The 17,256-nt window shown below is 38.9% G+C and overlaps 1 protein-coding gene across 10 annotated transcripts in view; it reads left to right on the top strand.

The window, feature by feature from the left end:
• Window positions 1-17,256, top strand: part of LOC109567899 (putative ankyrin repeat domain-containing protein 19) — a 55,387-nt gene that overhangs the window by 9,734 nt on the left and 28,397 nt on the right. For all 10 annotated transcript variants that reach the window (XR_011570310.1, XR_011570311.1, XM_070801966.1 and 7 more), the window contains exons 3-6: window positions 9,510-9,631; window positions 10,110-10,321; window positions 10,429-10,477; window positions 11,024-11,202. The gene's annotated coding sequence lies outside the window, so the exon portion shown is untranslated. The remainder of the gene's footprint in view (window positions 1-9,509; window positions 9,632-10,109; window positions 10,322-10,428; window positions 10,478-11,023; window positions 11,203-17,256) is intronic.

Genomic DNA, 17,256 nt, shown 5'->3' on the forward strand with positions numbered 1-17,256 from the left:
TTGGGAGACCTGGGTTCAATCCCTGGGTTGGGAAGATCCCCTGAAGGAGGTTGTGGCAACCCACTCCATATTCTTGGCTGGAGAGTCCCCGTGGACAGAGGATCTGGGCAGGCTACAGTCCTAGGGGATGCAAAGAGTCACAGACAGGACTGAGCACACATGTAACTGAAGGTAAGCAGGTAATATGTATCGACGTATAACATTACCATTATATATAATTTGCGTTTATTTAGGAATTGGTTCCTCTTTCTGATTGGTGTTAATAGATTTCGGCTCCTAGTAATATAAAGTTTGTCGGTTCTCCAGATATTAGTCCTTAAAAAAAAAAAAGCTTTCAAATGTGCTGTAGGGACTCCCTGTTTAAGATACACTGATGGGAAATATTTTTAAGGGAAGCCAGCCTTTATAACATTAAAAACCATCTCCTAATTCATTTTTGGTAGATTGAATATACATGAATTAATTCAAACAAACAGGGAAAAAACTTGGTTTTGAGTTCACGTTTTTCTCCTATTTTCAGGTAAGGCACGTTATTTTTCACTTAACCGTGAAAGGGTAAGGTGAGGACGAGTGCCTTTGGCCAGAAGTCATTTCAGTGACTAGTCCCCTTGGAAGCTGAACTGGATCGCATACACGTAAACAGCTCCATAGGCACTATTTCCTGGGACAGGCAATGGAGAACTGGATGGTAACTGAAGAGGAACGGGGAGTTCCAAGGAGTTTCTTGTTTTGTATTCAGAGGGGAGCTTTTAGTGTGTACATGCTTTTGGAAGTGAGCCAGCAGAGGACGTGTTCATTGAGTTCAATCTTGTTTCCATTTCTGATATTAGAAAGCTTATTGATTGTATGACATTATCTTTAAACTATTACGGTAAACTAATTGTACATAATACTTCTGTTCATATATAGTTTTATGGTAAGGGCTTGTTCATTGGTTCTGAAGTGTAATATTCTTATGTAATTGAATATGGAGATGACTACTTCAATTAATTCTATCATACATAGATTTTTAAAAATTATAGAATCATGAATATACAAACACTTAGGCTATACTGAATAGGATTGAATCATTCCTTGATTCTGGATGATCGTGCCATCATGAGTAGCTACGGTTTTGTAAGGTACTCTGAAACACCACATCATATTAACTTCATGTTGTTTATAGATTCCTGGGAAAAGGGGAAATTTTTGTTTATATTCAGTAGAAAAAGCTATTGACAATCTTTCATTAATTATTATTTTTGGGTCATAAAGTTCTGAATTACTAAAACCATCCTTCCCATCCTAAGAGTGTCGTTAACACATGTCTGCTCAATAAGTGTGTGTCAGATGCATGAAGAAACGGCAGAATGGTTACATGAATGCCTATTGATGAATTTCTTTACGAAAAGCAAGTCTTTATTGCAAGTAGATTTCCAATATTGCCTACATGGAAAGATGTTTGATTTTTTTACAGTATACTAATGCATATATATGGAATTTAGAAAGATGGTAACAATAACCCTGTGTACGAGACAGCGAAAGAGGTACTGATGTATAGAACAGTCTTTTGGACTCTGTGGGAGAGGGAGAGGGTGGGATGATTTGGGAGAATGGCATTGAAATACGTGTAATATCATATATAGAACGAGTCGCCAGTCCAGGTTCGATGCACGATACTGGATGCTTGGGGCTGGTGCACTGGGACGACCCAGAGGGATGGTATGGGGAGGGAGGAGGGAGGAGGGTTCAGGATGGGGAACACATGTATACCTGTGGCGGATTCATTTCGATGTTTGGCAAAACCAATACAATATTGTAAAGTTTAAAAATAAAATAAAATTTAAAAAATATGTTAAGATTAAGAAATTATCTATAGTTATTGGTAAACATTGAATAATAATATAGGTTCGTTTGCTATCATATTACTTAGAAAGGCTTATTTAAATCTTGCTTTCTCAGCATGTTTTGGAACCACAGTGTTGAGGCCAGATTTCCTGGGTTTGAATTCTGGGTCTGTTGGTGACCTGCTGTGTGGGCTTGGACAAGATCCTCAGCCTTTCTGTGCTCCATTTCTCCCTGTGTAGAGGACCTAATGTATTACCTGTCTCCGAGAATTACTGTGAGGATTAAAAATGCCTTAAGACATGTCAAGTGCTTATAATAATGCATAGCAGTTGCATTGGAAGTCCTCAGAAGGCTAATAGCATGGTTATTATGGATTTCTTAAAAATGGGTTTCTTTCTTATAAGGAATGAAGGAATACCTCCCAGATAGGTTTTATTGCCATAAAAGGTAGTTCTTATTGAAAATGACAACTGCCAAAAACCCTGGTATACTGCTTCCTATCAAATAACACAAGTAACGTTATGTTTTTCCTTTTCCTTTGATCTAAATTCAGTGCTTTATTAGTATTATTCATATATTTTCTTTGTCCATTAATGCTGCTGCTGCTGCTGCTGCTGCTAAGTCGCTTCAGTCATGTACGACTCTGTGACCCCATAGACGGCAGCCCCCCAGGCTCCCCCGTCCCTGGGATTCTCCAGGCAAGAACACTGGAGTGAGTTGCCAGTTCCTTCTCCAATGCATGAAAGTGAAAAGTGAAAGTGAAGTCACTCAGTCGCGTCCGACTCTTAGCGACCCCATTAATGCTACTCTTATTTATTGTTTACTCCTTTAGTAAAAAATTACTTCCCAGTACAATGGTTTTATGTAAAAAGCCAAAGTTTAGGTATTGTTTGTATTTTTAAGTATTTAATATTAGCCTGAAAAGAACCATTTGTCAGTTTAGGGCTGTAAAGAAAGCATCTAATGAAAAGAACAAGGTATAATAAAAAAGTTAATTAAAAAAATATTATCCTAGTAAAAAATCTTTTTTTTTTTTTCTTTTTCTAAATTTTTAAAAGAAAATCCATCCTGAACCCTCCTCCCTCCTCCCTCCCCATACCATCCCTCTGGGTCGTCCCAGTGCACCAGTCCCAAGCATCCAGCATCGTGCATTGAACCTGGACTGGCATCTCGTTTCATACATGACATTTCACATGTTTCAATGCCATTCTCCCAAATCCTCCCACCCTCTCCCTCTCCCACAGAGTCCATAAGCCTGTTCTATACATCAGTGTCTCTTTTGCTGTCTCGTATACAGGGTTATCGTTACCATCTTTCTAAATTCCATATATATGCGTTAGTATACTGTATTGGTGTTTGTCCTTCTGGCTTACTTCACTCTGTATAATAGGCTCCAGTTTCATCCACCTCATTAGAACTGATTCAAATGTATTCTTTTTAATGGCTGAGTAATACTCCATTGTGTATATGTACCACAGCTTTCTTATCCATTCATCTGCTGATGGACATCTAGGTTGCTTCCATGTCCTGGCTATTATAAACAGTGCTGCGATGAACACTGGGGTACACGTGTCTCTTTCCCTTCTGGTTTCCTCAGTGTGTATGCCCAGCAGTGGGGTTGCTGGATCATAAGGCAGTTCAATTTCCAGTTTTTTAAGGAATCTCCACACTGTTCTCCATAGTGGCTGTACTAGTTTGCATTCCCACCAACAGTGTAAGAGGGTTCCCTTTTCTCCACACCCTCTCCAGCATTTATTATTTGTAGACTTTTGGATTGCAGCCATTCTGACTGGTGTGAAATGGTATCTCATAGTGGTTTTGATTTGCATTTCTCTGATAATGAGTGATGTTGAGCATCTTTTCATGTGTTTGTTAGCCATCTGTATGTCTTCTTTCGAGAAATGTCTATTTAGATCTTTGGCCCATTTTTTGATTGGGTCATTTATTTTTCTGGAGTTGAGCTGTAGGAGTTGCTTGTATATTTTTGAGATTAGTTGTTTGTCGGTTGCTTCATTTGCTATTATTTTCTCCCATTCTGAAGGCTGCCTTTTCACCTTGCTAATGGTTTCCTTTGATGTGCAGAAGCGTTTAAGTTTAATTAGGTCCCATTTGTTTATTTTTGCTTTTATTTCCAATATTCTGGGAGGTGGGTCATAGAGGACCTGCTGTGATGTATGTCAGGGAGTGTTTTGCCTATGTTCTACTCTAGGAGTTTTATAGTTTCTGGTCTTACGTTGAGATCTTTAATCCATTTTGAGTTTATTTTTGTATATGGTGTTAGAAAGTGTTCTAGTTTCATTCTTTTACAAGTGGTTGACCAGATTTCCCAGCACCACTTGTTAAAGAGATTGTCTTTAATCCATTGTATATTCTTGCCTCCTTTGTCAAAGATAAGGTGTCCATATGTGCGTGGATTTATCTCTGGGCTTTCTATTTTGTTCCATTGATCTATATTTCTGTCTTTGTGCCAGTACCATACTGTCTTGATAACTGTGGCTTTGTAGTAGAGCCTGAAGTCAGGTAGGTTGATTCCTCCAGTTCCATTCTTCTTTCTCAAGATCGCTTTGGCTATTCGAGGTTTTTTGTATTTCCATACAAGTTGTGAAATTATTTGTTCTAGCTCTGTGAAGAATACTGTTGGTAGCTTGATAGGGATTGCATTGAATCTATAAATTGCTTTGGGTAGTATACTCATTTTCACTATATTGATTCTTCCAATCCATGAACATGGTATATTTCTCCATCTATTAGTGTCCTCTTTGATTTCTTTCACCAGTGTTTTATAGTTTTCTATATATAGGTCTTTAGTTTCTTTAGGTAGATATATTCCTAAGTATTTTATTCTTTCTGTTGCAATGGTGAATGGAATTGTTTCCTTAATTTCTCTTTCTGTTTCCTCATTATTAGTGTATAGGAATGCAAGGGATTTCTGTGTGTTGATTTTATATCCTGCAACTTTACTATAATCATTGATTAATTCTAGTAATTTTCTGGTGGAGTCTTTAGGGTTTTCTATGTAGAGGATCATGTCATCTGCAAATAGTGAGAGTTTTACTTCTTCTTTTCCAATTTGGATTCCTTTTATTTCTTTTTCTGCTCTGATTGCTGTGGCCAAAATTTCCAAAACTATGTTGAATAGTAATGGTGAAAGTGGGCACCCTTGTCTTGTTCCTGACTTTAGAGGAAATGCTTTCAATTTTTCACCATTGAGGATAATGTTTGCTGTGGGTTTGTCATATATAGCTTTTATTATGTTGAGGTATGTTCCTTCTATTCCTGCTTTCTGGAGAGTTTTTATCATAAATGGATGTTGAATTTTGTCAAAGGCTTTCTCTGCATCTATTGAGATAATCATATGGTTTTTGTTTTTCAATTTGTTAATGTGGTGTATTACATTGATTGATTTGCGGATATTGAAGAATCCTTGCATCCCTGGGATAAAGCCCACTTGATCATGGTGTATGATCTTTTTAATGTGTTGTTGGATTCTGATTGCTAGAATTTTGTTTAGGATTTTTGCATCTATGTTCATCAGTGATATTGGCCTGTAGTTTTCTTTTTTTGTGGGATCTTTGTCAGGTTTTGGTATTAGGGTGATGGTGGCCTCATAGAATGAGTTTGGAAGTTTACCTTCCTCTGCAATTTTCTGGAAGAGTTTGAGCAGGATAGGTGTTAGCTCTTCTCTAAATTTTTGGTAGAATTCAGCTGTGAAGCCGTCTGGACCTGGGCTTTTGTTTGCTGGAAGATTTTTGATTACAGTTTCAATTTCCGTGCTTGTGATGGGTCTGTTAAGGTTTTCTATTTCTTCCTGGTCGAGTTTTGGAAAGTTGTACTTTTCTAAGAATTTGTCCATTTCTTCCTCGTTGTCCATTTTATTGGCATATAATTGTTGATAATAGTCTCTTGTGATCCTTTGTATTTCTGTGTTGTCTGTTGTGATCTCTCCATTTTCGTTTCTAATTTTATTGATTTGATTTTTCTCCCTTTGTTTCTTGATGAGTCTGGCTAATGGTTTATCAATTTTATTTATCCTTTCAAAGAACCAGCTTTTGGTTTTGTTGATTTTTGCTATGGTCTCTTTTGTTTCTTTTGCATTTATTTCTGCTCTAATTTTTAAGATTTCTTTCCTTCTACTAACCCTGGGGTTCTTCATTTCTTCCTTTTCTAGTTGCTTTAGGTGTAGAGTTAGGTTATTTATTTGACTTTTTTCTTGTTTCTTGAGGTGTGCCTGTATTGCTATGAACTTTCCCCTTAGGACTGCTTTTACTGTGTCCCACAGGTTTTGGGTTGTTGTGTTTTCATTTTCATTCGTTTCTATGCAAATTTTGATTTCTTTTTTGATTTCTTCTGTGATTTGTTGGTTATTCAGCAGGGTGTTGTTCAGCCTCCATATGTTGGAATTTTTAATAGTTTTTCTCCTGTAATTGAGATCTAATCTTACTGCATTGTGGTCAGAAAAGATGCTTGGAATGATTTCTATTTTTTTGAATTTACCAAGGCTAGCTTTATGGCCCAGGATGTGATCTATCCTGGAGACGGTTCCATGTGCACTTGAGAAAAAGGTGAAATTCATTGTTTTGGGATGAAATGTCCTACAGATATCAATTAGGTCTAACTGGTCTATTGTATCGTTTAAAGTTTGTGTTTCCTTGTTAATTTTCTGTTTAGTTGATCTATTCATAGGTGTGAGTGGGGTATTAAAGTCTCCCACTATTATTGTGTTATTGTTAATTTCTCCTTTCATACTTGTTAGCATTTGTCTTACATACTGCAGTGCTCCCATGTTGGGTGCATATATATTTATAATTGTTATATCTTCTTCTTGGATTGATCCTTTGATCAGTATGTAGTGACCTTCTTTGTCTCTTTTCACAGCCTTTGTTTTAAAGTCTATTTTATCTGATATGAGTATTGCTACTCCTGTTTTCTTTTGGTCCCTATTTGCATGGAAAATCTTTTTCCAGCCCTTCACTTTCAGTCTGTATGTGTCCCCTGTTTTGAGGTGGGTCTCCTGTAGGCAACATATGTAGGGGTCTTGTTTTTGTATCCATTCAGCCAGTCTTTGTCTTTTGGTTGGGGCATTCAACCCATTTACGTTTAAGGTAATTACTGATAAGTATGATCCCGTTGCCATTTACTTTATTGTTTGGGGTTCGAATTTATACACCATTTTTATGTTTCCTGTCTAGAGAATATCCTTTAGTATTTGTTGGAGAGCTGGTTTGGTGGTGCAGAATTCTCTCAGCTTTTGCTTTTCTGAGAAGCTTTTGATTTCTCCTTCATACTTGAATGAAATCCTTGCTGGGTACAATAATCTGGGCTGTAGGTTATTTTCTTTCATCATTTTAAGTATGTCTTGCCATTCCCTCCTGGCTTGAAGAGTTTCTATTGAAAGATCAGCTGTTATCCTTATGGGAATTCCCTTGTGTGTTATTTGTTGTTTTTCCCTTGCTGCTTTTAATATTTGTTCTTTGTGTTTGATCTTTGTTAATTTGATTAATATGTGTCTTGGGGTGTTTCGCCTTGGGTTTATCCTGTTTGGGATTCTCTGGGTTTCTTGGACTTGGGTGATTATTTCCTTCCCCAGTTTAGGGAAGTTTTCAACTATTATCTCCTCAAGTATTTTCTCATGGTCTTTCTTTTTGTCTTCTTCTTCTGAAACCCCTATGATTCGAATGTTGTAGCGTTTAATATTGTCCTGGAGGTCTCTGAGATTATCCTCATTTCTTTTAATTCGTTTTTCTTTTATTCTCTCTGATTCACTTATTTCTACCATTCTATCTTCTAATTCACTAATCCTATCTTCTGCCTCTGTTATTCTACTATTTGTTGCCTCCAGAGTGTTTTTAATTTCATTTATTGCATTATTCATTATATATTGACTCTTTTTTATTTCTTCTAGGTCCTTGTTAAACCTTTCTTGCATCTTCTCAGTCCTTGTCTCCAAGCTATTTATCTGTGATTCCATTTTAATTTCAAGATTTTGGATCAATTTCACTATCATTATTCAGAATTCTTTATCAGGTAGATTCCCTATCTCTTCCTCTTTTGTTTGGTTTGGTGGGCATTTATCCTGTTCTTTTATCTGCTGGGTATTCCTCTGTCTCTTCATCTTGTTTAAATTGCTGAGTTTGGTGTGTCCTTTCTGTATTCTGGCAGTTTGTGGAGTTCTCTTTATTGTGGCTTTTCCTCGCTGTGTGTGGGTTTATACAGGTGGCTTGTCAAGGTTTCCTGGTTAGGGAAGCTTGTGTCGGTGTTCTGATGGGTGGAGCTGTATTTCTTCTCTTTGTTCAGTCGCGCTGTGGGGAGGTGGGGAGGGATGCTGCAAACAAATAACACTGGCGTGCGCTCGCAGTGCCTCAGCCACACTGGGTCTGCCCCCGCTCACGGCGCGTGTAGCCTCCCTGCCCACACTGCTCGGGCTCTAGGTTGTTCCACCGGGAACAATCCGAGGCTGGCCCTGGGCTGCATGTACCTCCCAGGTCCAAGCCGCTCAGGTTCAGGCACTCGGGCAGTCCTCAGAGGCGCAGACTCAGTTGGGCCTGAGTTTTGTGCTCTTCCCAGGTCCGAGCAGCTCAAGTGATGAGGTGTTTGGCGAGCGCCAATGCTGCGACTTATCGCCTCCCCGCCACTCGGTTATCTGGGTGTAAAACCGGCGCACCTTCTCAGGCAGATGTTAACCGTCCAGACCCCCAAGAAGTTTTAGTTAGCAAAGAAGCCTGCTTACAGTTTTATAGATAATGTCTCTCTGGGGCTGCGATTGCCCCCTTCCGGCTCTGGCTGCCTGTCACCGGAGGGGGAAGGTCTGCAGCCAGCTATCTCTGTTCAGTACTTTGTTCCGTGCGCGGGCCTGGCGGTGTCTTAGGTTGGGGCTGGCTTTTCGCGTGGTAGATATCCCACAGTCTGGTTTGCTAGCCCAAATTATTTCGCTCAGATAGTGCTCAGGGTATTCAGGCCAGATTCTTACTCTAAGCGATGCAGCCCGCGCTGCGCCTCCCTGCCCAGCCCCCACTTGCTAATGGCGCGTGCAGGCGTCTGCGCTGCTTCTCCGCTGGGGGAGTTACTGTAGGACTCGCAATCTTCGAGTTTTAATTGTTTATTTATTTTTTCTCCCCGTTATGTTGCCCTCTGTGCTTCCAAAGCTCGGCACAGATTCGGCAGTGAGAAGGTTTCCTGGTGTTTGGAAACTTCTCTCTTTTTAAGACTCCCTTCCCGGGACGGAACTCCGTCCCTCCCTCTTTTGTCTCTTTTTTTGTCTTTTATATTTTTTCTTACCTCCTTTCGAAGAGTTGGATTGCTTTTCTGGGTGCCTGATGTCCTCTGCCGGCATTCAGAAGTTGTTTTGTGGAATTTACTTGACGTTTAAATGCTCTTTTAGTGAATTTGTGGGGAAGAAAGTGTTCTCCCCGTCCTACTCCTCCGCCATCTTGGCTCCTCCCTCCTAAAAAATCTTTTGTAAAAGGAATAGTGGCAAAAGAGAAAATCTTCATTTGTTGTAGAGACATATACTTTGAGAACTTGATTTAGAAACACTATTGATCAAATCATCATTTTGATAAAAATCTGTCCTTTTAAGAAGTGTTTGTTTTTCATTTAATGATGCACTATTTATCACCTTTGTACAGTTAGTATATTTTATAAATAATTTAAGGATACTGTGAAACAGTATTATTTATGTGTAGGTCAAAGCACAGATTAATGACGTGAGCTACCTGAATGACTTAGTCATATGAAAGTGCTTCCGAGGATGGTGATGTCTTTACTCTAAGAATTCCACGTTGCAAGTAGAACCACTTGGCTTGAGGTATAAAGGTGGGACCGTGGTGTAAATGTCAATATGAAGCCTGTTTGTGTATGGTGTAGTAATATAGGCTTACCTTGTCTAGTACTGCTCTAGAGCTACGGATATATTACAGTGCTGTGCATCTTAGACATATGTTTTGTGTTAAAAGACAAATATGTTTTGTGTTAAAAGTGAGTGTATACGCTGAGCCTATGATCATTCTTATTGTACCTGAATTTATAATTACTATATATATATATATATATATGTATATATGTAATTATTTTATTTTTCTTTCTCTTCTACTAGGCTGCAAGCTAAACAAGAGCCAGGGTTATCTGTTTTATCTGGAGAGCTTAGAATAATGTCTTCCACTTGACAGACACTCAATATCTATTCAGTGTATGGAGGAGTGAATATGAAAGGCACAGTCCTTTATACTCAAAAATTACTCATATCATGGTGTTTCTTGTTTCTTTGTGTTTTCTTCTTGTTGCAGATTGTGTTAGCTTGTTGAAAATATGGGATGCAGTTCTTTTGTGTGAAAGATAAATGGAACTTTAAAAAAGCCACTGTGAACTACTTAGAGGAGAAATTAAAAAACTGGAAAATAAGGTTGGTGAGCTACAGAAAGAACTGTCTGAAAGAAAAGAAGTGAATCACAGTAGGGCATCAGAAAGTGGAGTGGCAACGAGAGCTCGGTAGACTGAGGTACTGCGCATCCTAGTTTTAAAGAAATATTTGAACTGTTATTTACTTTAATACTGCAGAGACATACTTCTGTTATAATTTTTAACTTACCCTCTGGGATTCTACAGGGGAGAATACGTCGTTAGTATTGTGGAGTGTGAAATTCATGGAAATAATGTAAGTTCTTAACAGTGAATGCTTCTAATGACTTAATGTATATTTTTCCAAATGATCATTTTCATGATCATACAGAAGTCCACCATAAGGGAAACCTCATTCATGATTCAACAGATTGACTTTCGGTTGTTTTTCACTTTCCTGTCTTATGTTTAATACTACAAGGAACATCTTTTCTACAGATTCATTTCTAATTATTTTGAATTCATTTTCTTCAATAATAGCATATTATTTGGTTAAAGTATGAGAACGTTTGGAAACAGTCTTTGATCCATATTTCTAAACTATTCTTAAGAAAGTTTAGATTACTTTTCATTCCCACTCACAGAAGGATAAAGTAGCCATTTTTCTCAAGACAGAAAAGAAAAAAAATATTTATGCTGTTTTATTCTTAACCCTCTGCATGAAAACAGTGATCATTATTAAGTGTTCTTCATTGTATTTCCCCCCATTGTACTATTTTAAACATTATGAGGAGGGAATGAAAGTTACTGCAGCAGCGAATAGTCTCATGCTTTTTAAAGAAGAGCTCTATAAATTTTGCAGTTTGACCTTAAAGCAAGAAGAAGAGAATAGAAGAAATGCTGATATGTTATATGAAAAAATTAGGGAGCAATTAAGAAGAAAGGAAGACCAATATAGTAAAGAAGTTGAAATGAACAGCAACTAGAACTCACTCTCAGAGCTCTAGATGGAACTGAAGACTGAGAAATGATCTGAATCAGGTAGAGTAATTGTTGGTGAAAATTTCTAGCACCATTTTGTCAATATTATTTATAATATCCCTTTTATTTCATATGTATTATTTAGATTTCAAACAAAATGTTATCTCAACCTAGGTATGAACTGTGACATTCAGAGTTTATGTGATGAGTTTCTTGCCATTCTTGGCTTCTAGTAGATGCTGTGTATGTGTTTTCTGCGTGGAGGATTGGATGTAACTTGAGCTTAATTATTAACATAATGATTGGCAGTTTTGATACATTAGACAAAGTAATCTTCTTAATTCCAATCCATGTCTTAATTTTGGCTTTTTAAATGTTAAAATACAGGCTAACTTGCCTTGAGACTGTGAAGGAACTAGTTAAATGCTTTGTAAAGAGATTTCCTTTCACAATACTATATCTGCATGTTTTTGCTCTGTGATAAATATAGCAGACATTTAAATTAAAATTCGAGTTACTCACATGGGATAAAGATCCTTGTGCTTTAAAAGGCTACTTCCTTTAAACAGTTTTATTTCATTTTATATTCTGCTTCTAAGCTTTTAACTGTTTTTTTTTTTTTTTTTCTTTTAATGATACGGGCCCCAAAACTACATATAGTGTCTCTCCAGGTTATGAAAGGGCAACATATGACACTCAGAAGCAGCTTTCTGGAGAACAGAATGCCAGAATCTTACAGGAGGGAATCCTGGCCAATCACTTGCCAGACAAAAGCAGAAAGAAATGGCCAATAAGGAAATGAACTCTGGGGTATTTTCTGTAGTCATTTATGTGTGTGTATGTATCTGTGTATGTATATATTTTATAAACGAAGAGTATGTACCTTAGAAAGTATAGAGGCTTGTGAAAGCCTATACATCTATATTTTGAGGAGGGATGACATTTTTCATGTGTCAGATAAAGTAATGCTTGTAATTCACATCCATTTGTCTACAGCAATCAGGTAGGGACATTCGATGAGCTTATCCAAGGAGAGGCCTTTAATATTTTCCATAGGAATTGATCTCAAAATTATTGCAACTATATTGGAGGAGCTGGCACCCTCCTCTGATTGCAGTTTAGGCCAGGAAAACGGTGTGTGCTCCCCCATCAACTGCGCTACACACCCAAGTCCCTCTGCTTTGGAGTGAGCGTGTGCATCACTCCATGCACGTCGTCACCTTCAGTGTCTAAATCAGAGTCCGTTCTTGGCTCCACTGTCATTTCTTTAACCAATGCCCTGTCAACGACCTTTGCACATCATTTACAGTTTTCCAATTTGTAAAAACTGCAAGATCAGTTGTAAAAACTTTTTTGAACACTTTTAAAAAAGTAACTTCTTCAGAATAAACTTATAAAAGTCCCTCCTCCTCTGCTCCCCCACGAAGAAAAACCATACCTCTTCCGCTAGCAATACTGCTAAGTCCCTTCAGTCGTGTCCGAATTTGTGCGGCCCCATAGACGGCAGCTCACCAGGCTCCCCCATCCCTGGGATTCTCCAGGCGAGAACACTGGAGTGGGTTGCCATTTCCTTCTCCAATGCATGAAAGTGAAAAGTGAAACTGAAGTCACTCAGTCGTGTCCAACCCTCAGCGACCCCATGGACTGCAGCCCACCAGCCTTCTCCGTCCATGGGATAGATACTCTTAATTTTTGGCAGTGATTTCCCTTCCTTGATAGATCATTGGGGTAGTTTATAACTTCCTCTGATGGTAAGGAGGAAAAGTATAGGCAATTCGGAGACTGTATTGTGGATGTCATTCTTGTAAGAAAATTAACACTTTGCTCTATGTAGTGTCCTATTTTAGTACAAGGAACTTCTGAAAACAGTGATAGATATGACATAAATATTTAATGATAATAAGTGTTTTTCATTGTCTATTGCATTGTCTTACTATTTTAAACAGTACAAAAAAGTATTGAAAGTTATGGAAGCAGCAAATAATCTCAGGATTGTCTAAGAAGAGCTCTCTAAATTTTACCTATTTACCATTAGTGTATGCAGCATGAGTGAAATAAGAGGCTTATTTTGTATCGATATGTTTGTACTAGAGAAGTAACCGTGGTTTGATGTAAGAGGACTAGTAGAGTCAGAAGACCTGGTGAAAAACCTGCACCTTACTTATATTTCTAACTTCTTCCTTTCCAGAATCATTATAGCTAATGAGTTAACTGATGTTTGTAGAAGTGCTTAGTGCAGCTATCAATAAGTATAATTCTTGTAGTGGACTATTACAATGTTAGAATGGAAGCATATTCTCAAGAACAATTTTTTTTACAAAATTTGATCTGTTTAGATATGTACAGAGCTAAGGCTCTTACTTTGGGGTAGCTGTATAGGTTAAGTATCAGATTTTTTTTTTTTTTTAAGCTATCAAGTGGTTGTGTTTATTGGAGGTATTTGTTATATTTCTTGTGATAATTTTATTTTTCTTCATGTCAATTTATTGTGGGAAATAGTTCAGCCTTGAATCATTTATTCTTATGGCCTGTCAACTGTTTAAAGGCATCTACTTGTCATTCAATCATAATTTGGGACTCAAGTGCTGAGCTTTACCCAAACACTTCTTGATTTGCTCTTCCATCTGCTATTTATGATTTACTTAGAACATTTTTGCAAACAATTTGCTCATAATTCTCATTTTCAGTTCAGTCAGTTCAGTTCAGTCACTCAGTCATGTCCAACTCTTTAAGACCCCATGGACTGCAGCACGCCAGGCCTCCCTGTCCATCACCAACATTTGGAGTTTACTCAAACTCATATCCATTGAGTTGGTGATGCCATCCAACCATCTCATCCTCTGTAGTCCCCTTCTCCTCCTGCCCTCAATCTTTCCCAGCATCGTTTCAGTTCAGTTCAGTTGCTCAGTCGTATCTGACTGTTTGAACCCCATGAACCGCAGCATGCCAGGCCTTCCTGTCCATCACCAACTCCTGGAGTCCACCCAAACCCATGTCCATCGAGTCGATGATGCCATCCAACCATCTCATCCTCTGTCGTCCCCTTCTCCTTCTGCTCCCAATCCCTCCCAGCATCTGGGTGTTTTCCAATGAGTCAACTGTTCTCATGAGGTGGCCAAAGTATTGGAGTTTCAGCTTCAGCATCAGTCCTTCCAATGAATATTCAGGACTGATTTCCTTTAGGATTGACTGGTTGGATCTCCTTGCAATATAAGGGACTCTCAGGAATCTTCTCCAACACTACAGTTCAAAAGCATCAGTGCATCTGCACTTAGCTTTCTTTATAGTCCAACTCTCATTTCCATACATGACCACTAGAAAAACCATAGCCTTGACTAGAAGGACCTTTGTTGGCAGTGTAATGTCTATGCTTTTTAATATGCTGTCTAGGTTGCTCATAACTTTTCTTCCAAGGAGTAAGCATCTTTTCATTTTATGGCTGCAGTCACCATCTGCAGTGACTTTGGAGCCTGAAAAAAAAAAAAAAGAAAGAAAAAAAAAGTCTACCAATGTTTCCACTATTTCCCCATGTATTTGCCATGAAGTTATGGGACCGGATGCCATGATCTTCGTTTTCTGAATGTTGAGCTTTAAGCCAACTTTTCACTCTCCTCTTTCACTTTCATCAAGAGGCTCTTTAGTTCTTCACTTTCTGCCATAAGGTTGGTGTCACCTGCATATCTGAGGTTATTCATATTTTTTCCAGCAATCTTGATTCCAACTTGTGCTTCATCCAGCCCAGCATTTCTAATGATGTACTCAGAATATAAGTTAAATAAGCAGGGTGACAATATACAGCCTTGACATACTCCTTTCCCCATTTGGAACCAGTCTGTTGTTCCATGTCCAGTTCTAACTATTGCTTCCTGACCGGCATACAGATTTCTCAAGAGGCAGGTCAGGTGGTCTGGTTTCCCATCTCTTAAGAATTTTCCACAGTTTGTGGTGATCCACACACTCAAAGGATTTATCATAGTCAATAAAGCAGAAGTAGATGTTTTTAGGGAACTCTCTTGCTTTTTCAATGATCCAGCGGATGTTGACAATTTGATCTCTGGTTCCTCTGCCTTTTCTACAGCCAGCTTGAACAATGGAAGTTCACGTTTCACGTACTATTGAAGCCTGGCTTGGAGAATTCTCATTTTAAGGATGAATTACTTAGTGTCCACTAAGACTGAAGGGTGGCAGGATTTGAGAGCAGCAGGAATGGAGTGAGTCAGGGAGAGGGCTGTAGGGGCTGCGGTCCAGAGGCAGGTGGAAGCCAGGTTATCGAGGCTCCCTGAAGGCCATGGGAGAAACCTCACTTTCTAAATTTCATTTTTCTTTTATGTTGGAATGCACTTGATTTCCAATGTTGTGTTAGTTTCAGATGTACAGCAAGTTGATTCAATTTTATGTATATGTATATCCCATCTTTTAGATCTGTTTTCTCATGTAGATGACTACAGAATATTGAGTAGAGTTCCCTGTGCTATGCTGGTCCTTGTGGTTAGCCAAGAGCAAAGGTGGGGAGGAGGGATAAATTAGGAGTTTGGGATTAACATAGACACACTACTAGATATAAAATAGATAAGCCACAAGGGAATGGCCTCATTTTTTCTCTGAGATAGGAAACTTGGAAAGATCTGAGCACTGGATAGACTATATGAAGATCTCTGAAGTTAATTACACCTCTAATAAAGGGCAAAATGTTCCACAGCGTGCAATTTTCCACCAGTTGCCCACATTCACATCTATTTCTTTCTGGACATGAGGTGGTGAAGCTCTGCAGATTTATCGGGAGGGGCTGGGCATGGACAGCGAATCTGCATCTTTTTTCTGAGTAACTTAATATCAGGAAGGCCGGAGGGTGGCCACTTCTGGGTCTGTAACCAGATTCAGTGAGGAAGGAAAAGAAGGTGAGTAGATGTCTGTGGTGATAGTTTTCAAAGTCCATCAGTTCAGTTTAGTTGTTGCTCCATCATGTCTTGACTCTTTGTGACCCCACGGACTGCATGCAGCACATCAGGTTTCCCTGTCCATCACCAACTCCCAGAGCTTGCTCAAACTCATGTCCATCGAGTCGGTGATGCCATCCAGACCTCTTATCCTCTGTTGTCCCCTTTTTCTCCTGCCTTCAGTCTTTCCCAGCATCAGGATCTTTTCCATGAGTCTGTTCTTTGCATCAGGTGGCCAAAGTATTGGACCTTCAGCATCAGTCCTTCCATTGAATATTCAGGACTGATTTCCTTTAGGGCTGACTGGTTGGATCTCCTTGCAGTCCAAGGGACTCTCAAGAGCCTTCTCCAGTACCACTGTTCAAAAGCATCAATTCTTTGGTGCTCAGCTTTCTTGATGACACAACTCTCACAACCATATATGACTACTGGAAAAACCATAGCTTTGACTAGATGGACCTTTGTCAATAAAGTAATGTCTCTGCTTTTTAATGTGGGTTGCCATTTCCTTCTCCAGGAGATCTTCCCGACCCAGGGATTGAACCTGGGTCTTCTGCATTGTAGGCAGACGCTTTACTGTCTGAGCCACCAGGGAAGTCCCAATAATGCTGTCTAAGTTTGTAATAGTTTTCTTGGAAGAAGCAAGCATCTTAATTTCATGGCTGCAGTCACCATCTGCATTGACTTGGAACCCAAGAAAATAAAGTCTGTCACTGTTTTCACTGTTTCCCATCTATTTGCCAGGAAGTGATGGGACCACATGCCATGATCTTAGATTTTTCAATTTTGAGTTGCAAGCCAGCTTTTTTACTCTCTTCTTTCACTTTCCTCAAGAGGCTCTTTAGTTCTTCTTTGCTTTCTGCCCTAAGGGTGTTGTCATCTGCATATCTAAGGTTACTGATATTTCTCCCGAAAATCTTGATTTCTGCTTGTGCTTCCTCCAGCCCAGCTTTGGCATGATGTCCTCTGATCTAAGTTAAGCGGGGTGACAACATACAGCCTTGATGTACTCTTTTCCCAATTTGGGAACCAGTCTGTTATTCCATGTCTGGTTCTAACTGTTGCTCCTTGACCTGCATACAGATTTTTCTGGAGGCAGGTAAGGTGGTCTGGTATTCCCATCTCTTGAAGAATTTTCCACACTTTGTTGTGATCTACAGAGTCAAAGGGTTTGGCA

Source organism: Bos indicus, chromosome 13 (assembly GCF_029378745.1).
Source record: "Bos indicus isolate NIAB-ARS_2022 breed Sahiwal x Tharparkar chromosome 13, NIAB-ARS_B.indTharparkar_mat_pri_1.0, whole genome shotgun sequence".
In the NCBI taxonomy this organism is placed as follows: Eukaryota; Metazoa; Chordata; class Mammalia; order Artiodactyla; family Bovidae; genus Bos; species Bos indicus.